Here is a 25,142-nt window from a genome sequence, read left to right on the forward strand (position 1 = left end):
CGAAATACATTAAATACACACAATCAAGATAAATGAGGTGCCTTCCTCGGGTTTTCTTTTCGAAAAATAAACACTGTCACGTTTGCTTATTCAGCAACCACTAGGCGAAACTGATAGTTTTCTAATATACGTGTATACAGTGAAATTCCACCTGTCGGCTGCGCGAAGGGAGGGGTGAAGTAAGTCAGTCACTTCGGATCAATAGTTCACGATTAAAGGAACTATTGATGAGGGGAAAATAAAATAAAATAAGAAAGCAACAAAAAACCAAACCAATTGTCGAGCGCAGAGCGAGGACGGGCAGGTGTGTCAGGTGACTGGCTTGCCCGAAAGTGGATGGGGGTCGGAAATTACGGACTGTGGAAAATAATTTATATTCTTAATTCCAGCCTGTCTCTGGCTGCACCAAATCCCGCCTGGGGCAGCTCGGTATGTTCTGTCAAAGATCCTGGAAGTCCTTAACTTGTCTCTCTCCGTACAGACGGCGCTGTGCGTGGGGCAGCGCAGGCGAGCGTGTGCCCCCTCACTGTCCCGCCAGTCCCCGCAGCCGGCGGCCCCGCTAACACCGAACCGCAGACCTCCTCCCCTCCGCCTCCCGCTTCTGTACGAGAAGCCAAAGGGCGGCCCTTCTCTGGAAATTAACCTCTTTAGATCGCTTTCAGCACGACTTCCCCTTCGCGATGGCTCTTCCTCGGGTATTCAGACATCTGCCTTTCCGCGACAGGGACACATTTTTCGGGGGACACCCCGGTCCCCCCTGCCCGCCCATGAGGCAGATCCCCGGCTCCGCGCACCGGAGAGGAGCTACCGACAAGCGACGTGGATGCCTCTGCTTTTAAACCACCTCCCTTCCCCTCCAGCCTCCTCCCCACCCAGAGGAAGCCCGCAACAACTTGCTAACACACGGGCAAGCCAAAACACAGCGCTCCCACAAAGAGCTTTTGAACCCAGCCCCAGAGCTGCTGCTGTGCCGGCGAGCTACGGGACGGCGCGGTTCGCCCGGGGAGACGCACAAATCTCCGCGGCCGCGGCGGGGCAGAGCCGGGGACGCTGCGGGGAGCCCGGCTGGAGGAGCCCGGCTGCTCCCTGCCTCCTCCCGGCCCCAGGTACGCTGCCGCCCTACCTCGGCTGCGCTGGACACCCGGCCGCCCGCCGGCAGAGCAGACCACAGCTGCCGTCGAGGGAGCGCCCTGTGGTGATAAACCTCCCCGACACGGACAACCCGTGGCCTCTGGACGGCCTTGCCTTCGGCACCCACGCGGGGCATTCGGAGACACCGTGGGGCGCTAGGAGGGGGGCGGGGAGCCCTGTGCCAGTGCTATAAACCCCTCGGCAATTGAGTTCTGCACCTTTGATTTGAAAAATCGGATTCCTTGAGTGGAAACAGTTGACAGGAACCTAAAAGGATTAGCTGCATTCCACACAGGATCATTTTTACTGGTAACATTTTGAAACGATTGATCCCTTCCAGACCATAAACAATGTCCAGAAAAATGATCTAACGAGAGTTCCATTGTTTCCTTTTGTCTGTGAATCCCCTTTCGCCAGCAGTTTGATTAGGGACTTTGCCAAGCTGGGTCTTAATTTCCAGCAACCACCCCCCACCCCGCCCCTCTCCTTTTCTCGAGTGAAACTTTGAATTTTAAATCGCTCACAATTTGTCTGTAATCCCAATCTACCAGAAAGCAAGCAAGTTCGGGGGAACGGCGGAGGGGTGGGGGGAAGAGCAAGGAGGTGGAGCGGGGAGAGGAGTGGGGGCTTAGTTGCTGCAGGGTGCCGAAATGAGATATGGGGGGGGCTTCCTTCCACCGCGCTTCTCCTGCGGGCTTCTGTGCTGGCCTGGCTGAAGAGAGAGAAGGGGAAAGCCCACTGGTGGACGGACTGGCCTGGGCCGTGGCAGAGAGGGGACCCCACGCGCGGCCCGGTTCCCCTCCGTGGCCCGGAGAGAGTTGCGACCCGCCGGCCCTGCCCGGCCCCCTCTTCCCCTCCCCGTCCCGTCTGCGGGCAGAACACTTACCAGGGTGACATTGGCGAGGGAGGGGGCGGGAAGCCCCTGCCCTGCCGCGCTGGCCGACGGACTTTTCCTCTGTTTTGACACCTGCGCGCACTGCCCCATGCTCCTCTCCTTGATTTATCGCCCAATTAAAGGTTCAAGCTTCCTCAAGCCACCCGCGCCTTTTCCCTCCGCACCTTCCTCCCTGCGAGGAGGCGGTGGTGAGCTGGCATGTGGGGCGGAGACCCTCCTCAGCCCCTCGCCTGCCCCTACACCCCGACCAGACCCCTATCCCGCATCCTTGCATAAACGCAGCCTCGCTAGGGACTCCGTGGGTCCCGGCTCCCCGGCCCCAGCCTGGAGATGGGCCGAAGTGGGCCATCTCGTGAAGCAAGCCACTTCTCGGCCCCTTCCCCCTTATCTTCTTTCCCCTCCACGCGTGTGTAATTGTGGGGCTCCGCGTCCCAGCGACAGGGGCGAGAGCAGTGCCCCGACGGCGCGGCTCAGGCCGGGGCTGTGCCCAGCAGCGGGGAGCGCTTCCAGCCCAGAGGGCAAACAGCCAAACCCACCAGGGGAAGACCAGACTGGGAAAGATGCCCCAGTCCTGTACCCCACTCAATTAAAAGACAGCAGCTCCTGCCCATCGGATTCCTCGGGACTTGTCCTTCGTGTCAGGCTCTGGGATTCTCCTTCTTTCTCGCTTTCTTCTTTTATCTTTTATATTTTTTCCCCTCTCCTTTATTTCTTTTTCCTCCCACAGAGAATAAACCGCTGCCCGATGCAGATTGGCAGCATTGAGCATCTTCCTAACTTAACTCTCTCTTCCTTGCATCTATCAATCCACCTTTCTAATTAGACTAATTAGAAGATATGTGGAGTGTTGCTGGGTCCATAGACTAAACTGCTTAGGGCTTGTGAAAGGAAGGCTGAATGCCCGCCATGGGAGGTGGCCATTCAGGGGGACGGTAACAGTTGCTACATTTATCTCCTGCCATTGAAAAGAGCTCTGCTTAAAGCTCGATTAAAATGTTTGGAAACTAATGCCACCCTGGATCCCCCTCTAATTAGAGGGCCTGGATAGATCATCCCGATCAGTCAAAAGAAACTCCCACCCGGGCCTAGCTTTTCTGTTCAGCAGAATTACTTGTCCCTACTACTACCCGGCCCCCACCTCGAAAAAAGAAGGGGGGGTGCGGGGGGAAGAGGGGGTAGAGAGAAAGAGATAACACAGCCATAAAAACGGAGGGCAGAAAAAATGGCGCTAGGCCGAGGTCTTCCAACCCAAGCCTTAAGTTATGCTGGGCCCCAGCTTTCCTGCTGGCAGGCCCGGGCTCTCCATCCTCGAGGTTTCTCAGCGGCGGGGATGCACCCGACCCCAGCCCAGCGATGGAGTGCGGGGTACCTGGATTGGGCTCCCTAGCTCCTGCTCCGCTGCCTGCTGCCAGCGAGGAGGGAACTTGGAGAAGGGGAAAAGGCCGCCGCCCTCCTCCCCTCGCCCCAGCGCCCGCAGGTGCTGAGCCCGGCTCCCCGCCTTGCCTCGCTGCTCGCCCCGCCGTGCCGCGCCGGCCCGGGTCGGAAAGCACCGGCGGCGTAAAAAAGGGGCGGAGGGCGGGTGGGGAAAGGTCACCCGCCGCGGAGTGAGGGGGTGGGGCGGCTCCTGCCCACAAAACGCAGCCTGCGGGGAGCCCCGGAGGAGCGGCAGTTTCCAACCGGCCGCAGGGAGGGGTGAGGGAAGGAGGCGGCTGGAAATCTCTCTCGGGGGTGCCCCGTGCCTCCAGCTGGGAGCTGGGAACAACCCCCAGCCCCCACGCCCCCAAACGCGCACAGACGCGTTCGCACCCCCCGAGCAGCCCACACCGGATGTGCGCGGGGGCGCGGGCAGCCCTCGGGGCGCACCGCTCCCGGGGGGTCCCAGCGCCAGCGCAGCGCTGCGGTGTCTGAGCACCTCGTAAATCTGCGGCGCCGCTTCTTCCCCGTACGATAGAGGGATTTTTGTCCTCATAAATGCGAATAAAAGACTGGTGCTGACGGGGAAGGAAGGAGGGAAACGTCCTTTTCATTAACACCAGCCTGCTACACACAGATGCTTTAATTCACGGGCTAGATATGACCAAAACTGCCACAAAAGAGCTCGGACTCATGACTTGGCAGGCGACGAGCCCCCGACGGCGGGTGCTGAAGGCGACCTCAGCCGGTGGGGGCCACAACCCCCTTGTGCCGGCGGACAAGGGCGAGGGGGCGCCTGCGGCCACGTTGGGGCCGTCGGGGGGGACTGGGGCTGGCGGTGCGGATTGCACCCTAGGGTCTTGGGTGGCTGCAGCTCACCACGTGTCAACAGAGGCGAGTAAAGTTGAGGTGGGGTCTTCTATTTTTTAAAAAACGACCCGGTGGGCCCTCCTGGAGAAACAGTCGTATCTGCGAGGGGAAAGTATCTGCGTCCCGTTCTTTCCCCGTTCTCCCAGGAGAGGCCCCTTTGAGCTGCTGGCGGGTGGGATCCCGTGGGAGAAAAACCTACGCATGCACGGAAGTCCAAGTGGCACCTTCCCTTTTCTTCCGACCCTCTAGGTCGCTTTCTCCAGAACCCTCTGCTGGGGAGGGAAGGGGAGGGAGCTGGGAGGGCCTGCTCGGTGCACTCCTCTCTGCCCCAGCAGCCTGGAGGCGCTGCCGGCGGGGACAGGGCTGGCTCTGCGCCCCGGGTGGGCCGGGGGAGGAAGCGGGGCAGCCCCAGCCGTGCCCCGGGCCCGCCGCGCCCTTCCAGGCGCCCGGTCCTCTACCCTCGTCTAGGCAGGGAGCTGCTGACGCCCTACCGCGTCTGATGCCAGAGAACTCGACAGGACGAGTCCAAAGGACAAAACTGATCAAATATTTCCGTTACGGAGGCAGAATCTACTTTCTTTTTATCCCCCCACCGCTCACCCCCCACCAAAAAAAAAGAAAGTGAGCCCAGCTCAGATGGCAGATCTGCTCGGCGCATCTTTCCATTAAGTGCTCCCGGAGGATCTCACCCCTTCTCCGCTGGGGTGCGCGGGGCAAGGTGCACCCCTAGGCCCCTTCTCGGGGACCCCCCCCGCCAGGGATGGGGGTTTGGCCCTCGGGGACGAGCAGGAGACTTTCTCCTAGCCGCTGAGGATGCGAGGAAGGAGGCCATCCCCCCCCAAAGGGCGGGCTTGTAGCTTGTCCCTGCCCGTTGGTTGTGCTCCTGCCCGCATGCCGCCAGCACGGACAGCTTCTGGGGCCCTTCACCAGGAAACGCAGCTCAGGAGGTGACCAAGAGACAGTCAGGAGAGGGTGCCCGGCCTGCAAGGATCAGAGGACAGCGTGAGGGGTAGCTGAGAGTTTGCGGAGTTTTACTCGAGTTTAGAGTTTACTTAACTTTAGGTAGCGCAGGATCTTCCCAGGGCCAGAATTTGCATTCCCAGGGGAAGCCCTGATGCTGGTGACCTCTCTGTTTCGGAAAACAAGTAGATGAGGGCTGAAGATGCTGCCTGTCCAGACCTAGGGGCAGCTGCAGCTGTGTGCCTGGTAGTCCGCCACAATCAGCAGGTGGCTGAGCTGTTTGTCTACATTTCACATGTTTCACATTGTTTTCCTCGTGGGTGTTATACAGCAAATTTCCCTGTTAGCACTGGGATTTTATTTTATTTTATTTTATTTTATTTTATTTTATTTTATTTTATTTTATTTTATTTTATTTTATTTTATTTTATTTTATTTTATTTTATTTTATTTTATTTTATTTTATTTTATTTTATTTTATTTTATTTTATTTTATTTTATTTTATCCAAATGGGGAATTTCTGCAAGTAGTGTGAACATAGGGTCAGAGCTCCGGGTTGAGAGGTTTAGTTGAAAACTGTACCCCAGCACCGATCCTATCCTCTGCTCCTGCAAGTCCTGGCCGTGGCCTTGCCCCGGGGTCCCTTGTCCAGTTGTGCCGTTCACCCCTGGCTGGGCAGGAAGGCAAGAGGTGGGGCATTGGATGTTTTGGGGGCGGGGGAGGCTGAGAGCAGGAATTGAAGATGGGTTAAGCCTCTCTGAAATCCAGTCCCCGGTGGAAATGCCACGCGGGGGGGGAGGGGGGGGAGCGCAGGATCAGAGCCGCCCCTTGGCCAGAGAATTTCATCCCCGGGGAAGCGGGAACCCTCAGAGATGTACAGAGCTGTGCCCCCCGCACCGGGTACTCGGGATAGAAACAGGCCAGAAAGTGACTGGGCAGTGGGTCGAACCAGGAGGCCCCACGCCCCCGCACCCCGCTGGGGGACGGCCCTTCCCAGGGCCCCGGGGTCCGCTCCCGCGGTGAAAGTGGGGCGTGGAGGGTCAGGGGCTTTATTAAGGGGAGCTTCGGAGGGACGGAGATCTGCCCAAGCATGGATTTTTGCCTTGGAAATACGTGTCTGAAAACACGCACTCCTCGCCATCTCCCCCCGACGTACCCTTGTGATCTGGCCACCTCAACCAGCCAGAGCAACGGCTTTCCCCAGATGTTGATGGTAGAAAGAGATAAAAGGGGAATTAAAATAAATATTTGTCCTTCAGGAATGGAAGTTATTAAATTAACACCCCAAAGTTTGCGCGATCTAATGACTTTTGTCAAACATTATTTTTTGAAAAGAAAGATCAAAATATGTGAAGTTTTGTCCTTGGCCGGTGCAGTGGAGCGTAAGAAAAACCTATTAACGTACATCATCGAGCCACGCAAGCCACTGCTGGACACGTACAACAGAAGGTAAATAGATTATTTTTTTTAACAATGCTGACAGCCCGTATGGAGCAGAATTGGAGAGATCTAAATATTAATAGATTCATTCAAGTGGAGCAAAAGTTACAAATCATTAGCCGAAGAAAGTTGGCTTCCAGCCCACATTCTATAGGGGCATGAGGGAAGCGTGGTAACTGTGCTTTTGCCGGCTACAAAAGGGCAATTTTTGTATATAATTTATTTAGATGAAGTGTGCAGAATGTTTTTATTTGTTCTACTTCTAGCTGTCTCACCTCTGTGTGAACTCCCCAAACCCAGATCTACTCCAAATACTTCTGCTCCCCCTTCTGCACACTTCCCTCCAACGTGTTTGCTTTGGCAACTTTCATGTTCTTGCAAACAATTCTTCCAAAGATATCAATCACTCTTGCACCCAAAGAGAAATACTGTACACTCAATGCGATGACAAAATGAAACATGTTTGAAGCAAACCATGTGTTCCAGTGTGCCAGGGATTATGTTATTTGTTCAAGGAACATGTTCGGAATATTTTAGGCTTCTGTTACTCCTGCGATAGTAAATTTTATTGTCTGCTGTTGGGATTTATTATTTCGGAGACAACCCAAATACCTCTTTACACGGGGAGAGCTTCTAAAGTGGGAAGCTCAGTCCGCGTCGCGCTGGGGGAATTTATTGGCCCGGGGTATTTTATTTTCTAATGCTCTTTGCCCTACGAGGCAAGCAGAAACCGCAGCAAGTGCTCCCGGGCCTGGTGCCAGCAGCACGGCGGGAGTCCCCCGCCTGCTCCTACGCATGTCCACCCGGGCCCACGCGTGACCCTCTGCTCCGCGCCTGCCCCACGGCGGCCGACGGAACGGGGCCCACGGCGCCGCGCCACGGAAACCCTCTGCCCGCGTCGGGCAAAACCGAGGACGGCTGGACCGCCCTACAGCAGCCGTGTGGAGCCCACGGAGCCGGCGGGCAGGTGGGAATCCCGCGGGCCATGGCTCCCGGGAGGTCCGGGCGGGTTACAGCGGCCCCTGGCTGCTGCGGGGGCCCGCAGCCTCTGTGCGCGGCAGGCGGTGATGCCCGCCTGCCCTGCCTCTTGCGAAATCCTAATTTCACATCCTGGCTTTGCGGGTGGGTTTTAGGTTGTTGGCTTTTTCCATTCGCCCCACTCCCCCAACCCCCACCTCCCCACCCCCCCACCCCCCCGCACCGCTTTCCAAACAGCTTTGCTCGCCGGGGAGCGGGGCGTCCCGGCGGGACGGTCACCGCGCGGGTGCTCCCACTCGACGTTTCGGTACTGCCGGGCTGTACCGACAGTCCGGGGGTGTGGGTGTCCTTGCCGCCACCGCCCCCAAGCGGGATCCGGGCTCCCTTCCTCTCCTCTCCGCACCGGCGGCGAGGGACAGCCCGCGAGCTGGCTCCCCCTTCAAATACACCAGTGCTCCCCTCAAACTTTGCAGGGAGCCTCCCGATACCACGGCGGAACTATTGTTCTCAACTTTAAGCGGCTTCGCGCCCCTTTCCCCTCGCCCTTCCTGCGTGGGCGGCGGTGCCCATGGGACGCCCTCGCCCGGCGTGAGGGGTGCGCCGGACCTCCCTGCATTGCTTCTGTGGGGTCCCCTCGACACGGCACCCGCCGTGCAGCGGCACTAAGGAGCCGTTGTCACCGGAATGTTCGTCCCCTTCATGCGGGTTGGCTTAACGGGGATCCTCCATGCCCTCGCAGGGCCCCCACCCCCAGGCCCCGCAGCGCCAGCGCAGGCGGGGGATCGGGCTGCTGGGAGGCGGCTGAGCTTCCCTAAGGCTGGCCTGGCATCTTCACGCAACTGTGCTGCGCTTCTGGTCTCCGAAAAGATCGGGCTGTCGGAAACAGCGGGTCTGCGAGTCAGACGTCATTGAACTGTCGCGGTTATGCATGAGCCAGTGCAGGCGCCACCTCATTTTCCTGATTTGGCACTGCTGGCCGAAGTGAAAGTGATAGTGCCTTGCTCCAAAAGAAGCAGGGATGCCCGGGAGCGGAGCTGCCGGATGAGGGATGCCCGGGTTTCTGACCGTGAGCACGTTTCAAGCAAAGAATATGCACATTTCCCCGAAACTCATTGTTAAACTTCCTCTCGCAGGACTCTCGTTTGGCCTGCGATCAGGCTGTGCAGCGACCACTTCGAAAGGAATAGCTCTGACTGCATCCTTCAGGGAAAGGAAATAGGCTGTAGGTCATCAAAGCAATGAAGAGAGGTTTGATGGCTTGCACGGGCAGGGGGGTATGTGTGTGGGGTGTCCCCGCGGTGCGCTGTGCCCGGCTGGTGGGAACAGAGCGGGGAGATGTCCTCTTCCCCTGGAGGAGGGCAGGACTGCCGCCCTGGGTGGAATCGGGCTTCTCACGCTAAGGGACGGTGCTAATCCGGGGATAAGTTCCGCAAGGAAATAACAACTCCTGAAAGGTTTCGGCGGGGAAAGTAGACTGGGGCGCAGTTCGGTACCAGAAACTTTTTACTTCGTACACGCATTTTTTTTTTTCCCAGTAAACCCTTCCAATATCTGTGTGTGTGCGCGTGTTGGCCCCACAAGAGTAAGCTGGGAGGGGAATCCTCTTCTGAAATATCTGGGATCTCGGCCTAAGGACGTTCGATGTTCAACGTCGGTGTTTTGCTGGCGTGTTAAGCTGCTTTTAGCAGCGTGAGCCACCGCCCTTCTCAAGATGAAGGAAAATATCCTCCATCAGTCCAGGTAAGAGAAGCGGCAAGGAGTGCCAGCATATAAACTAGCACACGGTTTAGCTCCCAGCCAATTCCTTAATCTTTAATTAAAAAAGAGCGCTGAGAAAAATACATATAAGGTAGTAAAACAAACAAACAAACAAAAGCCCCAGACCAACCAACCAACCAAAAGGCCAAAATGTTATAGTAAAATAAAACTTTGCAGAGGAAAGTAACCCACTGCAGATGTCGCAAAATGGCAGGAAACCTAAAAGGCGGCTGGTTTTTGTGTTGAGTTCGTTGGCTCGGAGGGGGCTGGCACAGCCGAGGGACACCCGAGCCCAGCAACCGGCAAACACCTGAGGGTGACCACTGCCACTGTGTCCTGCCAGGGGAGAGGAAACAAAGGAAATAGTGCTTATTCCTGGAAGGAGGGCAGTGAGCCGACCCGCCCGGCGGCTGGAAAGTGGGCAGAGGCTTCCCCAGGCAGCCACAGTTATATCGCGGCTTCTAACCCGGCCCTGGCCCCTTCTTCGCGATCTTATCGCCGGCAACGCTTTAGGGCTTTAGAGGACAGGAACGATCGCCCAGGCCTGGAGGAAAGAAAAAGCCTTGCTGGGTGGCAGTTGCCCAATCCGGGGGTCGTTCCCCGGGCCGGGGTCCGAGTGCCCGGGGAGGGACGTGGCGCCCCCCTGGACCCCTCCGGGGCAGAGCAGCCCGGTGCCGGGCCTCCCGCAGTCCCAGTTCGTGGCTTTTTCTGGTCCTCGACGTGCTTGGCCGCCGTGCGTTAAATACGGCAAGGACGGGGACACCGCGGGACTGCGTGGATGTCCTTTTTTTTTCTGGCTACGTGGATGGGATGTATCTGCTCGCCGGACGTTTTTCCTCTCGACCAACGCTCAGCTTCCTTTGGCTCCGAGGAACACATGGCAAAGCACGCCGGAACACGGGAAGAGATGTGCTTGTGACTGCTCGTTTCATGTACCAGAGAAACTTCTCCCGAATGACTGAAATCCAGAGCCGAGGCAGAATTAATCTCAACCACATTTGCTTCTATAGTAAATTAATACTGCAGTCTATATAGTTGAACAGGAAGTCGAAAGCCAAACCAAAACCCTTGTCAAAATAAATACTCATCAGCAAATATTTTGCTTATTTAAAAATGCTCTAATAAGTGTCTAGCATTTCAAAAGAAAAAAAAAAAAAGATGAGAGAAGCGGAGAGCCAGCCCCAGCGCCACATGCCTCGCAGCTCATCCCCGAGCGAGAGACGAGACGTTGATTAGTCTTCATTGTGTGGGGCTATAGGAATAGACTCATAAAATTTTATTTGCTATTATCTCGTTTAGCGGCTCGCACGGCGCTCCAAGCCTCCAGCTGCGTGCATCGGGAGGGGCTCAGATTAAAACCGGGGTCCCGAAAACATCTTAGGCTGCCCAGCGCGGTGAAGATGCCCTTCTGTGCAGGGCCGCAGGGGATCCAGGGTGCCCCCGGAGTGCTGGGGGAGATCAGCTGGTGCCGCTACCGCTGCCCCCGGGGAGAAGAAGCGCCAGGGCTGCCCCCGCTTAGCCCCGGCCGCGTAGGCTGCGGCAACGGCCCTCTCCCTTCTAGGGCTGCTGTAAACAGCCCAGAGACTTCTCTGCTTTCTGGTCCGCAGGGCTGGAAGCCTGAGATGTCCAAAGCTGGCACGGTGCACGGACTGAAACCTTTATAAACTTATTTCCCTTAAAGTCTTTATTAACTACCCCCAAGGACCACGGCTGCTGCTGCTTCTGCTCTTGCACGGTGGTGGTCTGGCACCTCCACGAAGCACACATGCTAAACAGATTAACATGCTTCGGCTGACCCATACTTCACAAACCGGGGATAGAGTTTCTCCAGCTCCATGTGGAAATTAACCTACATGTAGCAATGGTCAGCTGCAAAGAGGGAGTTCCCAAGCAATCTAAACAACCCACAGTTTTTTGTTACTTTTGGCCTTTTCCTCCCTTCCCATGATTAAATATTTATTAAAAAAGGAAATAAAAGGACAAAAAAAAAGAAAAAGGAAAATAAAAATAAAAAAAATTCCCTTCTTCCTCCCCCTTGGCCCCTCTTCCCCTTTCGCTGGGCTTATGCACATACCTGCAAGTGCTTTTTGTGCCGCTGCTTTTTTGTTTGTTGTTTTTCTAAAACTCGGCTTCTTTTAGGAAAGGCTAAAATCTCAGTTGCACGGTTTATTAAATGTTCTTGACGGGGAGGTTAAACGCACAGGTTATCACTGTTGGAAAGACTTCGGTCGCTGATGTTTCCCCCTCCCTCCATTTACATTTGAAAGCGCCCCGATATAGAGCTGTTTGCAGATAGCCGGGGAAGGAGTTTCCAGCATGCGAATCCCACCACTTTCCCTGTAACAGCCTCTTCGCCTTGTGCCTTTGCGAGATGGATCCTACACCTTCGCTCCTCGGCTGCAAGCTCCAGGTTTGCAGAGAGGGTTAGAACAAATACAAGTAACTGTTGGCTTGTGTCACACGGGGCTGTCACGGTAATAAACACACGGCTTCTCCTCCAGGAATTCCTAATCCTCCCTGTGTGGCTCTAGCCCTGTGGATAATATCATTACGGGACTAAACAAATAAACAGTCTATCCGAATCAAGCGGGAGGCACTGGGGACCACAGTTCCTCTCTGTAAAGATGATACAAGTAAATTTACACTCAGGGCTTGGAGAGGGTCCAGTGGCTATGAATAGCTGCTCAGTTCTACAACACTGGCTCTGGGCTGGGAAATGGTGCTGACCCTCCTGCTCTGTATTTGCTGCAATCAATGTGAGCTATTCAGGGCTGTGTTTTCCTTACTATCCTCTGCTGGGAACATCAAGGACCACTAACACTTTTATGAATCCGGGCTCGGGGAAGACGCTTTTACTACTACAAAGTTGGAGTATTAAACCCAGTGACATGAATGAGAGGTTAACGTGCTTCTGCCAACCAGGAGTTGGGCTCTCTCATGCGATTTCCTGTTGTTCCGGCTGCTGCCTCGTATTTGATAAACTCGCTCACGTGCTGGGATGCACAGCCACATTCTTCCTCGTCCTATAAAAATAATATAAAAGGAAAGGCGAATCCAGCTGCAATCAAGATCCAACTCAACCAAGACATTTTAATAGCACTCTATAAATTCCGGTCTCGAGTTGCAATAAATAACATGAATGGCATATTGGGAACATTAACATTTATATCGGGCCCCCCCCAATAAAAACTACATATATCAAACTTATCTGCATGAATCCGGCTCCATGTCATAAAAATTCCAAATCCCTGGACATCTAGCACCCTCGCCACCCACAAATGCCAATGGTTTTCTATGCACTTTTTAAAAGATTTAATTATCTGAAGCGCTACACTTTTGGAGAGAGATGTTTTATTCCTTCTCAGACAGAGAGGAATAAATAGTTGTTTTCTTATCTGTACAGTCTCTTTGCAAGGATTCTTCTGAAGTCTGTTTTCTATAATTACAAATGTTGGAGATGTTTAGCTCAAATGACATATTTCCTTTTGTATAAAAACAGCAATAAAAATGTCACATCCAAAGCTTGCGTTAAAGCACGGGCTTTTTTCCCCCTGCAAAGGGGAAAAAATCCAAGAGATAGGTGATTAATAGGAGAGTATGTGCAGGAGGGTAGTTGTTGAAAAGAAAAAATACTCCAGATGAAGCAATACTGGCTTACTGTAGATAGATAAAGTTATGAATTTTCTGAACCATGCCAGGCAGGAAGGCCTCTTACACACTCCATATGAGTTTCAAGAGCAGAGAAGTCCTGGATCTAATTTTGATCAGGCAGTTTGACAAAGATCTTGCCAAATATAATATAGTGGGTGCTAATCCTACAATCACTTAATTATCTCAGTTTGGTGTCAAGGATAACAGGGACTTCTCTCTGGATATGCTTTGGCCACTTTAGGCCTGCCAGCTCTTGGTACCCCCCGAAGAAGATGAGGAACATTTGGAGGTGGGCTACGGTGCTGGTGCACATTGCAGAACCTCCTAGCAGTTAGAGTTGCACTGCTTGCTCCCCAGAGCAGCCACACAGAACCTGCCGGATGCACCCTGGTTTTATTTACCAGGGCTTTTTTGTTTGTTTAGTTTTCATGGTGCTGTGCCAGTGGGTTAAAGAGTATGCATTTTTAATTAAGTCAGATATCTCTGTCTTATTTGAAGGCTCAATTATAGCCTGAATGAATACCAGGCTTAGAGATGGAGCAGGTCCAGACACTACTGTGTCAGCGGGTTATAGTGAAAAGAAGCCTTGAACAGGACTAAGAGCATTGACTGAAGGAACTGGACAGCCTGTGGGAAGCTGGACCCTTGGCTTCGCTCACATGAAATTCCCATAATTTTTTATTGTTGTTCTGAGGTAGGACCTTATAAATTAATAAATAATAATGCAATAACTCCTACAGAGCTGTGCTCTTTCAGATTTTTTTATTGACATTATTTTAGATTATGCTGCAAAAGCCTTCTGTGCAGGAGCTTTGTATCCTCTATGGCCAGAGCCTCCTTGGGAGGTGCTTTTGGGAGTGTACTGCTCAGGACCTGGCTTACGTGCTTGCCTCCTTGCTGGTGCTCACCAAAGTTTTGTGAACAACTGGCTAACTTGGGTGACTGCTGACTGCACTGAGAGTGCTGGGTGCTGAGCCTCCCATCCCAAAGTGGAGAGGGAAGGAGCTCCCAGGGCTTCTGCACTGGAGCCGGCTCTGAAGCTTGCTTGGTGGAGCAAGAAGCTGCTTAGTCCCTCTACCAGCTTCTTTCCCAATGAATTGGTATTTCCCCCTTCTTTACTTCTTTCTTACTTGCCAGCCAAACTCTGGCATGTCTTGCTCCTTTCTTTGATTTTGCACCTCCCTAAAGCTGGCTTGGCCACTGAAGCAGCAGATGTGTCATGTCCCATGTACCGTCCCCGCCCCCCACCCCCGCGTCACTATTGTTATGCAGTAGTCCATGGAGTAGGAATGCCTAGCTGCCTTTTCCACAAAGTGGGATTCAGACTCAAAAACCCTTTTCCTCACCACACAACCATGCTGCACCTGGGGAAAATGACCTGATAAGCTACCTGGCAACCCCATTTCTTGTTGCTGCAGTGACAGAAAGAAACATCCTGAAGCACAGCCATGCTGGGGGGAGGGCACAGCTCATTTTCTTGGAAACTGATGAAGATAGGACTAAAATTTGTGTTTCATTTTCCAGGGACATAACTCATCTATTAAAACCAAGAGGTTAACAGTTCAGTCCCCAGGGGAGGTGAGCTCAAAGAAGAAATCAGATTTATTCCCTTAATAAGATGAGTTCAGGGTACAGAGATATTTTCTTAGCATGGTTCCTTGTGACCATCAAATCACATGGGTGGTTTTAAGATCTGCTTTGCCCTCCCCAAGCTGTGCAAGTTCCTATTGTTAGTCCAGGGCTTCTTACTGGGGAGCTTATTAGCATGGGAAAACTATCACTGCAGAGGAGAGCCTGCAGTTCTCCATCCACCAAATGCAACACAGGGGGACAGCAGTCAAAGGAGCAAAGTTGCCAAAGAGTTTCTGGCTCCCACCACCCTTTTCCATTAATAAAACCCACGACGGCATGGTTGGCTCTGGCTTCCTTTCCATTGTCATAAAGCTGGAATCAAAGAACATGACTGCTTTTATTGGCAAAACTTTTGCTCCAGCAGTGACGTCAAAATGAAGGAGGCGGCCGAGGGTTCACCGGCAGCTCAGTACAGAGCGGGCTTTCTGGGTGAAAGGAGCCTTCTGTCAATGCCCCTCCTGAGACACTTAGGTTTAAGGAAATGTTTGTACTGCTCTAGAAAAAGAGCTGGCCGGGTGTTTTTCTTTTGTGCTTAGGCACTCTGAAAGGAATTCCTGTGGGCACGATTATCTCACATATGGTGAGTCAGAAACAAAAAAAAAAAAAAAAGGCCAAAGGGAAAAAAAGAAGGAGGGAGAATAAGAAAAAAAATGAAAGGTCACTTGGATGTTTTGGCTGAGTACAGGAAAGGGGAAAATCCACCTTGGAGGATACAACTTACTTGAGGAGAGCTGGAAACCCATGATCAAAGCAGCAGGAAGCTGAGAACAAGCAGTGGCCCAGTTAAAACCATTGAAACAAATTGCAGTTTCTGCAAACTGCAGGAACAGGGTGTCAGCGTTGCAAATGAAACAGAAAGTGTATGTGTGTACATCGTGAATTGCACAAGACTGCATCTTCTGTACCCAACAGCTTGTCTGGAACGAAACATAGGAATTTGATGGGGAAAGAGGTTGCTAAGGGGCAGCTAGCCTTACCTTAGCTGCACTACTACCTGCACTGTTCACTGCCAGCTGCTTAATGGGATCCTACCTAGATCTTGTGTGGTGCTGCACAAAACAACACTTAGTCCTTGCAGTACCTCTCTGGCAAAGGTTAGACCAGATTAAACCCTATGCGCAGAAGGGAAAATGAGGCTTTACACCCAGCCAAACAGCCAGTCACAGGCAAGAAGAAGATCTACTGACTTTGCTCAGTCTCCTCTGATAGAAGGCAAAGCAGAATCAAGAAGTGTTACTTCAGACGGACTACCTGTGCAGGGCAGTGGTACCAGCTTGAATCCAGTAGCCAGCAGGGACTAGTTCTTTTTTCCATGAAGAAGCTGTTACCTCTCTTTAAAATGCAAAGGTCTCACAGCATCTGGAAAACCTAAAACTTATTTTCAAAACTACTTTTAAACCTTCATTTAAAAATCCACTGTAATTTTGTGGTTAAGTAATTGTATATTAGGTCATAACTTGATTGGTTAGATGCTCTCACTAGTACTTGTGTTCATTCTTGGAGGCTGGCTTGGCTACTTCACTATATCTAGTTTGTCATATGAATGCAAGCCTCTTCCTGCACCTGAATTTAAATTTGCTTCATCTCCAAAGTGTTTCAACACCTGTCCACATTTAAGCATCTGTGCAAACTCCAGGATGGGGAAAGATGGGAGGAAAGCCTGAACTTCCACAGCCTGTCAGTGCTGGCCACCATATCTCTTCCTCTATATGGGCAATAGCATCAGGCTTTTTCCTAGAGGACAATGACTGTGTGCCCCAGTGCACTGTAAGCCTGGTATCAACACATGTATGGCTCGGGGTCCATGTCTGAGCCTGATTTCTGGGCTGTGTTTACAGAACAGGTATGGATGAAACCCTTGGAGCAGAGCATCAGTGGATGCATAATGTTCTTCCAGGATATTTGGTCTTAGTGGGATCACACCAAGGATGAGGCGGTGTAAGACCAGCAGCGGGGAATCAGGGTATATTATAAGCCTTCCTTGGCATTAACTGTGCAAAGACATTGCAGCATGTTTGAGTTCCTGCTCAGAGCAGCAGGGGATGGATCAGACCACCAGCTTCTAAACTTCCAACAGAGCTTATTAGATTTGGTTGGTGGGGTATCTAGCACCTGGTAGTTTATCAGTTTCTCTAGTATTTTTTCCCCCAAGTGACAACAAGGGCCAATCAATAGATAGAGTAGATACTTAGGCTGTCTGCATTTTAAAATATTGTTTATTTTGTTCTTTTCATTGTACATAACAGAAAATCATGGATGTTTTTATTTGGAGAAAATATGAAAAAAAGTGCTGACTCACTTGCTACTCCATACATGTCAATCCCCCTGCACAAAAAAACCCAAACACCCTAGCTTCTACTCTCTAAAAACTTGATCAAGGGGCCAAATGATGGCCTGCAACACATGTCTGTGCAGGCTCCCCCACTTCCGTACGTCCCCCTACCTTCAGGGTCACAATCCTAGGGTGTTGTTCCACTGCTGTGTGTGCCGCAGCAGAGTGATGAGCCCAGCCTTCTTCCTCTGCAAGTCAGCTACTGCAGCCAGGAGACCAAAGCTGCAGAGAGGAGGAAAGCTGCCCTACCCTCAGGTTCTCAGGAGATCTGGTGTGCAGCATAATGGTGCACTGCTTGCCCTCTCAGATGGGATAACGACAGTAATAATTCATAATTCTTGGTTAGCTATGTCATCACAAAGCCCTGTGAAAATATTTTCATTAGGTCTGGTTTAGCTATGCCAAACTCCCTGTCACAATCCTCTCTGCTGTAACTAAATTGACCTTGGGGTGTGTGTGGTCAACCCCCAGTTATTGGGCTTGAAGCTGAGGTAAAACCAGATAGCGCTTCTTTTTCTGTAGTTCTCTTTTTTTTCTGACAGTGGTGATGTTCTTGTTTTGTTTTCGTCCATTTTAGGAGTGTGAGCATTTGTATCTCTGATCTCCTTAGTAAAGATGACAGAATAAATGTTTATTAATATTTTTAGTTATAATTATCTACTATTTTTATTCCAGCCAATTAGTTTCTGATCTGAGGGAAAAAAATCTGTGAGGAATGAAGCTGCATCTAAGGAGTATAAATAATGAAGGTTGTCTGAAAAAAAAATCTATGGACTGATTCATCTTCGCTAAAGACCTCTGATATTAAATACATGGGTTCACATCAGAGCCTCTCTGTTATATTCACTAAATCTGTGTACATCCACTGGAAAAGAATTGGCTGTGATAGATGTATACAGATGCAATGGAAAGCAGAATTTCCCTAATAGTTCTGTAGCTTTGATCCTGTTATAAATATAAATTCCTTGGCTTTCAAAAGCAGGCTCCCAGAAATCATAAGATTGTATTCTGCATGTAACTACTGCACGTGTGTAAAAATGTTGTACTGTTTGTTTTTCTGGCACAGAACTCACTTTAAAATGAGATTACTTAATTGAAGAAAACATTTCCTGACATGTTGCAAATCAACATTTGAACCGAACCTTCTCCTTTTGCATAAGGAGAGGATGAGTGCACTCTAGCCCCTTTAATCCATGTAGAGCTCAATGAATTCATTTTAACCACTGAGGCATTTGATTGGTAAAACGTAGTGTAACACAGGGTGAAACAGCTTGCCGTCAGTTAAACAGTTTTGCTCACTCAGATCGCTTTGATAATTATCTGTCTTGTGGGGGGTCTTCCATAATTCCTTCAGATAAGCTTTAGCTCCACAGAGTGACAGACCAGTATGGACAGGGAGACTAGTTCAGATAGCACAGGTTTTTAGAAATATCTATGGTCAATCGTTACTGAGTATATTGCCATTTGAGTATACTCTATATATGTTTATGCCAACTTTTAAGTATTTTTCTAAGCATATATATTAAAAATTATATATAAAAATGTGTGTGTATGAATATATATTTACAAGAACCTCTTGGCAATAACATTAATAAATTTGGAAGTGTGTTGCGCCATCTTCCAGACAACAGGAGGCATCAAAAGGAGCCCAATTTATTCAGATCAGAAGACTAATCAGTATTAGTACTACTAGTGCTAGAATTTGTTTTCTCTGGAGTCACTCACAGTGAGTTAGCTATTTTCCATTTTGAATTGTAGAGCAACAGAAATATGTCACAATTTGGAAAATATCTGGAGATAGGAGGTAATGGAAACCGGATCACCGAAGGGGATCTCAGGCACCCAAGTCCCAAGAGCATCCCTTGCACAGGGTAATACTCCATCCTTTTTCTGGGTGGTCTTTCTGCTGTCCCTTTTCCGCCCTGCGTTCGCATTTTTCTGAAGGTCATCCTGAGGCATCCTTGTGTCTGAATAACCTTCCTAGTAGGAGGGGACATTTTTGTTTCAGGCTTGCCCTGTTTAACTGGTCATAAGATGGAGTCCCCTCTACTGTTTCTTTTTTTTTTTTTTTGTTATTGACTCAATTTTGAAATCTCACCCTTTCTGCTTCCCCACAGGGCAGATGGCAACAGCCACACAGATCTCAGTGAAGGATCTTGATTGCTTGATTTTAATCTTTCCGCTATTCTGTCCTGCCAGCATCAGAAACCATCTGACAATATTAATAGAGATGTTAATAGTTTTCACAAGATAGTATCTCTTGTCTAGTGACAATAACTTGATTTGTGAGGGCTTAATAAAGGTCTATGTACAGATTGCTCTCATCTTCACGGAAGAGTCTAGTCAGCTTTATTAAGCATCTCCACCTATTTTGTATGCAGAGGCTTTGCAAAGGTGGAGTCCAAAAGTCAGTTACAGAAGGCAAGGTACACTGGACATCGGAACAAGTTGCTGACAGCAGCAGTTTCCATTGATTAGGCTACCTAATTTATGTAGGGCACTTGTATCCAGACTTAGTCATCTACACAAGGTATTTAATATTTAATTTCTAATATATGTTTAGTTAGAACGGTATTAAACATAAAGGGTCTTTCAGCTTTTGCCACAAAGGGTTGGTTTTCAGTTATCTATATTCAGAAGTGAGTATTAACTTTACCTGATGGTATTATACTCTTTATCTTTTTACAAAGGCATTCCTCCTACCAGTTTTTGTGCACATGGGCACTTTTACGCACACACCTGTACACACGCATGCACACAAGTAATTCAGAATTTAGCCAGATGTATGCAGCTAGAGGCTGAAGAAAGCATTTTGTTGGAATTCTGAGCAAACCGAGAAAGGCGAAGGGATGTTTTGTATTGAAATTCCTTTCATATCTACATATATCATTGCTAGTAAAAGAAATACAATTCCTACCTATGCATTAAATGAATAAAATGGGTTCAGAAATATTCTGATATTCTAAGTGCAAGATGGAAGAAGTAGTGAAGTTACAAAGCAGTAAAGGTTTTGTCTTCAACTGTACCTTTTCTCCTTTCTAAACTTTACACTAGATGATTAATTTCCTTAAGCATACTTGATGTTGATAATTCCATACCATTTCTGCAGCTTAAGCTTAGAGTTAAGTTTACTGACAGAAACATTAAAATGTTTTACTGTGCGAACTCACTGAATATAGTACTTGCTTTACCTGTGCACAGAACATGATTTATATGATTTCCTCATCCAAACTCTATAAATCACATCCACTGCACATTAAACCACCTCCAACTCAATTCGTTTACTAAAATGTCTTTAGTTCTCTTAGTGCATGAACAATAATTCACGTTGAACTGGCTAATATCTTTATAAGTACTTCATACTTGACTAATCTACAACATGAAATAATAAATCTTTAGGAGGCTATAATGAAAAAAATCTGCCCAGTCCAGATTTGTCACACAGATGTAAAAAGGAGCCTAATTAAAACATGGGTGTTGGTTTTTTTTTTTCAGTCTCCTGTAATTGTAAGAAATATAATCGCTTTTGGCTTAGAATGTCCTGAAATGCTTCAGTCCATCTTCAGGAATCTACACTTGTATTCATTAACACAGGACCTGCTAAATAGTGTCATAATCATACCTTTTTCTTTGTAAAACTGAGAATCTGATATTTCAGAGAAAAATAAAACCTTCTGTAAGACTTCCTTTAGTTGAATAATTCTTTAAATAAAGAAGCTGGGTTTTCCCCCAAATTATGTACAGATTATCTGGGCACAGAGTTTTCTTAAATTTCTGGAGAAAAGTATAATGGCACTCAAGTAACAGGCTGAAAACCGGCTAGACCAAGGACCCTCTCACAGAAGGCATAATTCTGTGGCAAATGTGTGGTAGGAACAAAGTCACAGTAAGCGGCTCCAAAGACCCAACGAGGTGGGGATGGTTCTAGAGAGGATTGCTCATGATGGCTCAGATGCAACTTCTGATGCCAGAGGAGGATCACTTTATCCTTGCCTTGGTTTTCATACTCCTTTCCTCAGTGTTTTTCCCCCAGCCAGAAGCAGACAGAGACTCTTCCCACAGGCATAAAAACCTGTGGGCTCATGCAATATTGCACTCCTCATATTCATGTATCTGAACAGAATAAAGTTCTGGACATTTCCCCTCCCTATCATAGATGTGTAACATTTCTGTGTAATTTTGTGTAATTCTGTGGTAACTAGAGCATTAATTTGCAAAGAAAAGTTGTTTTAGGAGAGTATGTATTTGTAGCTGCTTCTAATGCAGTATGCGTTTGATACTTCTCTATGTTTTCTTGCAGTTTATTTTTCATTGTTTCTTAATTTGCTGCTTTGGCATTGGCTAATTTGGTTCCTCTGTATAGCTCTCATTCCTGACTTGTTGAATTTCCCATTCTCCCTGTGCCAGGCCTTACTTTGTGGTATTTAGCCTCCCTGCATTCACTGGTGGCTCCACTCCCAAAAGCTGGCTCCACTCCTGTTTATTAGCAATCCCCAAGAGACTGTGAAGCTGGATTGTGTAGAGTTCCAAATTTATCTCTGCAATGATGACAGCCAAAAACACAAAAGACAGCAAGAACTGCATGTTCCACTAGCCCCTCACCAGCTTCTAGCAAGTGGCTGGGAGTCACATGCTTGGAAATCGTTGGACTGTTGCTTGATGTCATGGTCTAGTCATCAGACCACAAGGAAAAAAAAGTCAAGTACAATCCTTGTTCTTACACCTCTGCTGATTTTGTAATACAGGGACAGCATTTATCTTGCTCTCTCTGATTATTTTTGAAGAATCATTAGATAATTAGGAACTGAAAAATACTAATTGGTAATAAAACTTTCTCATATTTGAGACTTAAGATACTTCTGCCACTGAAGACATTTTCAGTTCCCTGCTGTCCTCTGATTACAGATATGGTCCTTCTCAGTTTTCATGTGGCACATATTTTATAGATTTAAGAGATATCAGTAATTTTATAGTGCATTCCTTACTTGTCGTTTGATGGCAAAAACACACAAGCAAATTAATCAAACCCAACCGTTCACTGCAATGCCTTCACTGACAAACCCAATACACAAACCCATATAGCTCCCATGCAGACAATCAATTATTGTTTCTCAGAGTTATGATGGTATAAACAGCAGTAGAAAATGTTTTCTATAATTGTTTTCTCATCTTGTAAAATATCATAACTGCTTCTATCTCCTTATGTCTGCTCTTGCAAGGCTGGCCTTTTGTTTTCCAGAGTTTTACTGTATGAAGAATTATGTTTGCTTATTCCATTTTACCTCCATGTTGCCTGTATTTTTCTCCCTTCCAGGTCTGACACACAGAAAAGGGTTGAATATTCGAGCAGCAGCTGTTGGCTTTCTGCAGTGTGTTGAGACCTCTCAAACTGCTAAACTGGGGTTTAGAGCTTTCGTCCTTTTGTTGGACACAGTTTTCAAAAAGACTACAGGGCTTAATTTCTACCTAAAATGTGATGCAATTAGACCTTTTATCTGAAGTTCGTAGTTATTCCTCCCTCTTTTCTTTTACTGTCTGTAACCATTCATCCTAATCAGCAACGGTGGCAATACCATCCAGATGGTTATTGCTATCTCTTCTAGCAGGCAAAATGGGTCTCACACTCTCCAACCTCTTCTGTGTTTCAAGGCTTGAGTTCCAAGTCCAATTTCAGTGAGGGGAAAAGTGATCAAGTCAAGTTTTGGGAATCTTTGTACCTTAGTAATGCTTTGCACGAGGTCCTTGCTATACAAAGCACTAGCTGCAGGGAAAATAACAGACTTCACGACGTTTGTGAAACAAAAAGACACTTGTCTGGCTGTTTAGATGAGCATATGTAAAAGGTCAGAAACAACAACAAACTACACCTGTGGCAACACGCTGCAGAGCAGATGAGTACCCCAGTTGCAGTATTAGAAGCAATGGCACATGTTACCACTAAAGGTCTGGGTTCTGAAGACAAAGGTCCCTTTCTGACTTTGGCAGGTTCTTCCGTTTCTCATGCTGTTGATGAAAGACCTGTCTATTACATCATGACATAGCTGAAGCAAACACATGGTTTGCACCAATGTATGTACAAGCTGCATACAGTAATTTAGAGATGTCCGCTTCTTGTTAGATAGGCTCTGCTGGATTTTCAGAGTAAACAGAAGGGAAAAATAACACACCGAAGAAGGAGGTTTAGTGTATCACCAGCTGACCAAAGCAAGCAGTTATGCTAGTGATGCTACAAGCCACTGACCAGATTTAGTCCTGCTAAGTTAAACTACCTTGTCATATACCCACTCCTGTAAGCAGTTTGTCCATGTGACTCAGTAATGACACTAGAGACCTTGGCGCCCATTAGAAAACGCCCAATTCACTGGGATGTGGGCATTGCCTTATCTGAGGTTTGTCTTTATGGCTTTCTCATTTTAACTCAAGCTATAAACATGACAAGCATTTATGTTTTTCTGCTCAGAATATGCTGAAGTCTTGTTTGTGCATTCTGTATTTGTGTAAGTCCAAGATGTTAATCACTAATTTCAGGTCTGTAACCAGGGCTGGTTACTAGTGAGTACGGAGAAGGTGAGCAGAGAAGGGATTTGGTTTTTTATGTTTATGAAATATGAATTTCTAACAACTCCCTTCAGTTGTTATCTGTCTTTAAAGAAAAAAAAAAAAAAGGGAAAGAAAAGCCCTTTGTAAACCAGAGAAAGGGGACCTTCTCTCTCACTCACTTTGTATTTGTTACCAATTCTTGCTCCAACAGCTTCACTTCCAGCCTCCATTTCTGTGTTAGACTGGTCAGCAGTTTGTGAAACCATGACATGAGGCAGCTTGCTCAGAATTTTCTGATATCCATCACCAGTTGGCTAAGGATTGGGTTTAAAAAAAAAAAGCCAGATGAGCCAGAGGTCTAAGCCTCAGATCAAGGGGAGTGAAGGAAGCTGGAGTTCCCTGCTTGGGGTTGGAGGAGGATTTGCTGCAGGTGTTGTAACTGGATGGTGCAGCCCCATTTCCCATCTGGTGAGAGGATCTGCTCTGAGCCACTGCGTGACAGCATGTTGACCTGCCCCTGGGGTGCTGGCCTTGTCACCACAGTTAACAGAGGAGGTTAGGGAAAAAAGGGAAAACACATGTGTTTATGCATTCACATGCACCTTTAACTTGGCTTTGAAGTGTAGCTTTAGCTTCAGATATGACTTGAGAGACACTGATGTATAGGAGGCATAAATCTTGTTCTAGAGCCACATGATTTGAAATAAAATTAATACAATGGAGGTAACTTCCAAGTCCTTTAGCTTTAGTGCCAAATAAAACTTGTAACTGAATACAGAAGCAGACAATGGTACAGAAGAGATTCACAGAGGCTGCTGTGCCTAAGCCATATCCAGAATGGTTGCCTGGGCTTTCTTAAGACACCCACAGGCCATTCAGGGGGTCAGTGCAGCTGAAAGCTGAGATTGCCTGTGCAGGAGAGGGAGCCCAAGCTGAGAGGTGCTTGTTCCCTCTTTTCTTCCACAGGAGCGCTGACAGCACTGCTTGTGAATAGCAGCTCAGCCTTGGGCCACTCTAGAAAAAAGTTAATTAAAAGATGATTCAGTCAGATGTGAACATGAGCTTGATTTCAGAAGTTACTTAGGATATGAGGTATGAAAATAAAATGAAAAGAGCAGAAGACCCATAGTGTTAGAAGCAGGAAAATGCATTTAGCTGTTAGGAAGAGGGATCTGCCATAGCTTGTCTTCCCCAGCATATCTGCTACACTTGAAGTGAATTAGGCCCCAACCCAATCTGTTGGGATAAAGTCATGCAAACATAAAATACAACATTTACCCAGTCACAACAAAGTCCTTACACTTTCATATCTTACAACAGGTGCAAAGGGAAGGATAGAAGAACAAGGTAATACATAATACTCCCTTGTGGAGCTCCTGGCACTGGGTTTTCTGTGGAGGACCTAACATGAACCAAACTGATCTCTGAGACACTCAGCTTAGGTAGCACACCTGCCAGGCTACATTGATCACAGCTTGTCCTCTGTTTAAAGAGTCCTGTCTCTATGATCTTTATGTGCAATCCAATTAGTCTGAAGTTTT

The sequence above is a fragment of the Phalacrocorax carbo genome, chromosome Z, assembly GCF_963921805.1.
Source record: "Phalacrocorax carbo chromosome Z, bPhaCar2.1, whole genome shotgun sequence".
Classification (NCBI taxonomy): domain Eukaryota; kingdom Metazoa; phylum Chordata; class Aves; order Suliformes; family Phalacrocoracidae; genus Phalacrocorax; species Phalacrocorax carbo.